The following is a 5000-nucleotide window of genomic DNA, read 5'->3' as shown; positions in this document are numbered from 1 at the left end:
TAAAAGAATCTCTGAAAGAGGCGAAAAAAGAGGGAACTAAACGTTTAATTTCACGAACTGAAGCGTTGTTTCTAACATTTTCAAGTAACCCCCTTGCATCTTAATTAGCCGTTCATTAGCCCCGCTCTTCCCTTTGAAATATCAAAGCTGCACCCAGCTTTTCATATAGTTAATAGCGGGGTTATGAGATATATTCCCCTGTAATAAGACAGAGGAATTCGAGCCAAAGTAAAAAGAATTGTATGTACATGCGATTGTACTAGTATAAAAACTCCGTGCAACCTTTCTGATGCAATTGAAAAATAATAAGTCATGCCAAAATCTGAAAGAACCAGAGGCCGATAATAGTTTTTATTCATGGAGCGCGCAGTAACTTGACTATCAAGTGCTTAAAGTGCCCCTGTGACCAGAAAATCAATTCTTATTTTCCTTTGGATTTGAAATATATGTTAACTGAATAATAAGCAACCAAAGTTTTAACCCTTGATTTCAAAAAAAGACACCTGTTTATTTTAACTGAAATTTTCCTATTTAATGGTCCGCCATTACTAATTTTAAGATCTTGAGAGAGCTGGATTGAGAAGAAAATGACGTCAAAGGCTCACTGGTTTAAGAATGCAATGCGTGGGTATGTTGCAGGTAAAATCCGTTCTCAGGTTGAATCCGTTTGTACCAAGGTTAAATTCGTGATCCGCATTTTACCTAGATTGAATTATCGGTTCCTGTATTCATACGTTTATGAATTCAGTCTCAACAAACAACAAGAAGGATTGAAAAAAGAACTGTGCTATGCACTCACCGGTACTCGAACTCGCACCCTCCATATCTCCCGACATATCCAATCGAACAAAACCGAACAAAAAACCAATCGAACCCAATCGAACTCTAATCGTTCGATTGGGTTCGGCAATCGAACAAAATCGAACACCCATTTTGCTGTGAGTTCGATTTTCGAACCAATGGAACCAATATAATCGAACAAAATCGAACAAAATCGAACTAATCCAATGCAATTGTCCCTTGACGCCTCAAACTGAGTAAAACACGTGGAATATAATCATTGCCAGCTTTTATTGAATAAACAGGAACTGAACATCATACTGCAAGCATGCATGTCAATGTTCGAAAAAGGGAAGGGAGTTAGCGGTGATTTCACTTTCACCTTCGGAATTTTCCAATACCACGTGCCTATCATGCGATGCGGCGTTCGTTAATCGAACGTTCGATTGGGTTCGATTACCAATCGTTCGGTAATTGAACGTTCGATTGTGTTCGATTGGCAAAATTTTATTGTGAGTTCGATTACGTTCGATTGAGTTCAGGAATCGAACGGTTGGTGTTCGATTGGGTTCGATTGCCGACCTGTTCGATTGGATAGGTCGGGATATCTGTAGTACTGTGTCTTCACAACTACATGTACAATACAACGACGAACATGCTTAACCCAGCACAGTTCTTTTCATTTTTTTTACTTTTGTATGATTGGTCAATTAATATCTATGTATAACAACCAAAACTAATTTTGCTCTAGGCTAATTTAGGCTCCAAAAAAGTTCTTCAATCCATCTGAGTGCGTATTTAACCTAGGGATCACCACTTTAGCCTAGGTTAAAACGAATTTTACCGGCAACATTAATATTCATCACGGGATTTTTGGTTTTCCGACGATTAAACTCGCGTTTTGCACATATAACAAGCTGCATTCACACACTGAAGTTTTAAGCCACTGAGCTTTTGACGTCACTTTTCCTTGGATCTAATCCTCTGAGATCTAATCGGTCAGATTTGACAAAAGTAATGGCTGACCGTGAAATCCAAACTTACACTCAAAGTAAACGGCCTTTGGATAAAAAATCAAAGTTCAAGATTTTGCCAGCCTGGTGTTAAGCAAACACACTTTCAAAATCTGAACAAAAAAGAAGTGATTTGTTTGATCACAAGGGCACTTTAAAGCATGCAATCATGCTAGACTTAAAGGGGCTATGACACGGATATTTTTCTTTTGGATCAAAATTCGGGTTGAATCAAGACTAGAAACATTGTTACATAAAAAATGGTTTTAGAACTCCAACATGCAAAAAAAGGACATTAAACTAATTCTTAAAGGGAAACCCCGGGATAATCGGTTTATAATGTCTCTCTAAAGATACGCCGGAACTTTGAAACTTGAAAAACAGTGGCCCGCCTCTTTTTCATGTTGCAATCAGCTTCCATCCTGACCATCGCTGGTCAATGGCCCTTGTTAATAGTTTCACTGCACCAGTAGAGTAGTTTTAAAGGAAACTGGAGCATTGTTTTGGGCTTCAATCGGTAAAAACATCTCATAGACATAGCTTCTTTAAGCATTTTAAACAGTGAGATATTTGGGTATGATTTCCTGGTTAATGTCATTTCTCTAGAATGTTATCACAGAGTTTTAAATTATCACGAGATGATCCGTAGTATAATGAAAACATACTTATCATACGTATTTAACTAGGACCTGACTGCAGTGTTATACCAACCTGTCATAACGTTTCCAACTGCACTGGAAAAGGGATATGCGTTGATTTTGATATTTGCAAGTGTAAACCAGGTTGGAATGGAACTAACTGCCCAGAGTACTCGTGTGAACACTTTGATTATTGTTCAGGTAAGTTTAATTTGTGATTCAATTAGTTTCGACTTTTCGAATTACACGGTCTCATATTTCTCTCCTCAGGTCTTGGTATTATTATCATCATCATCATTATTATTATTATTATTATTATTATCATTATCATTATCATTATCATTATTATTATTATTATTATTATTATTATTATTATTATTATTATTATTATTATTATTGTGGATTCAGCACTTTCTTTTCCGAAAGTTGGATCCGGGTTATCTTCTTAGGGGGACAGCAAACAACGAGTTGCCTAAGGAAACCCAAGTTTTATCATGGCTCTCATCGCTCCAGAACCTTTCTCAGAATCTCAGAATTCTTACTGTGCCAAGGAGAGCGGTCATTTGAATTAGCTCTATAGACGTGTGAGTGCCAATGCGCTTTAAGTTGCTTTCAAGCCTTTTTGGAACTGTTCCCAGTGCCCCATTTACTACTGAAAGCACCTGGGTTCGGACACTTCACATTTTCTGAATCTTTCTAGCTAGATCCTGGTATTTCTCTAGCTTTTCCTCTTTCTTGGCCTTTACAGCTGTGTATTCTGGGACTGGTATGTCTATTACTTGGCATGTCTGTTCTTGCTTGTTAATAACGACCAAGTCGGGTCTCCTTGCACTAATTTGGTGGTCAGTCTGGATGCTATAATCCCATAGCAGGTTGTTCTCAAGGACAGTTTCTGGTTGATGCTCAAACCATTTGTCTACTCTACTAAAGCCGCACTTCCCCAGCAAGTTCCAGTGTACCACCCTTGCAACATTATCGTGCCTCCTTTTATACTCTTGCTGTGCCAGTTTGGAGCACCCACTCACCATATGGCTCACTGTCTCCTTTCTCTGGCGGCACATTCAGCACAGGTCATTCTCTTGAGTCTTGTCGATGTTGGCTTTGATGTAGTGTGTTCTTATTGGCTGGTCTTGCGCAGCAGTGATAAGGACTTCTGTTTCTCGTTTAAGGTCCCCTCTTTGCAACCATACCCAGGTCTTCTCATTTAGTTCACTATCTGTTTGTCTAAGGAACTGACCATATAAAACCTTCTCTTTCCACTGTGTCTTTCTCTCAGCTTTCCTTTCCGTCGTTGTTTGAAGTCCTTTGGGGCTTCTAAGTCGCGGGTTACCAGTTCCCCGTTCCCAGCTGCTTGAATCAGTTTCTCGTCACTGTGCAGGATGTAATTTTCTAATGAGTTCTTGGCCTGTCCGATGCATTCTGCTACTGATATTAGGCCTCTCCCTCCTTCTGCTCCTGGTACATGAAGCATGGCTACACAATCCCTTGGGTGAAGTGCTCTGTTCATTGTTAGGGTCTTCCTTGTTCTTGTGTCTAAAATTATTATTATTATTATTATTATTATTATTATTATTATTATTATTATCATTATCATTATTATTATTATTATTATTATTATTATTATTATTATTATTATTATTATTATAAGAACTGCTGAATTGTTTTACCCTCATTACAGTTAAAAATTAAAAACGCAAATCTAGCGAAGCTAACGATAATGAGCTGTCGAATCCATTCGAAAAATGCACCAACATCACCTCTGCAAAGATGGGATACTAACTCAGTATCTTTTTGGAGCTATTTCGTAGAAATGAAATTTTGTGGCCCTTGATAGGCGTGCTCCGCACACCTCTTGAACTTAGAGCGGCGGAAGAGATATTTTTTTAACACAAAACTGTTCTGTGCTCAGCCACGTATGGCAACCTTGTCTTGTTTTGGTTTGTTTCTTGTAGGGCATGGACGCTGTGTGGCATATGAAGCTTGTTCCTGTTACTATGGATGGACTGGGGCAAGTTGTTCCCTTCCAAACTGTAGAAATGTCAATCAATGCTCTGGCCAAGGAGAGTGTGTGGCCAGCGACAATTGTCGTTGTTATCCAGGATACATTGGGGCAAACTGCAGTGAACTGGCTGATTGTAGCGAGCTTGCGAATTGCAGTGGACAAGGTGTCTGCGTTTCTCCTGATTCATTGAACGTATCATGCAGGTAATGAAAAGATCGACTTCTTCATTAATAGCAGGGAAGTGAATTGCGAGAGTATCGAAGCTCATTTCTATGAACATTACCCCTTTTACCTTGAAAGCCCTATCGGGCCCACTAATCCATGCCGTATACATTTCAGCAATCATATTGACAGTTATTGTGGTTATGTCTTTGGCAGTTGTTATCGTGGTTTCACTGGTCCTAATTGCAGTCATCCCACATGCACATCACTGAACAACTGCTCTGGCCATGGCGTGTGCATTGAAGCCGAACTGTGTAAATGTGACTTTGGGTACAACGGTACTGACTGTAGCAATTTCTCCCATGACGCACTTAATTCGTGCTCTGGTAAGTGTATTGAAACGTG

The 5000-nt window shown here is 39.2% G+C and overlaps 1 pseudogene; it reads left to right on the top strand.

The window, feature by feature from the left end:
• Positions 1–5000, top strand: part of LOC137981702 (tenascin-like) — a 13358-nt pseudogene that overhangs the window by 6626 nt on the left and 1732 nt on the right.

Source organism: Montipora foliosa, chromosome 13 (genome assembly GCF_036669935.1).
Source record: "Montipora foliosa isolate CH-2021 chromosome 13, ASM3666993v2, whole genome shotgun sequence".
NCBI classification, from domain to species: domain Eukaryota; kingdom Metazoa; phylum Cnidaria; class Anthozoa; order Scleractinia; family Acroporidae; genus Montipora; species Montipora foliosa.
Note: the sequence above shows the minus strand (reverse complement) of the source record. Positions and strands in the feature narration are given on the sequence as shown.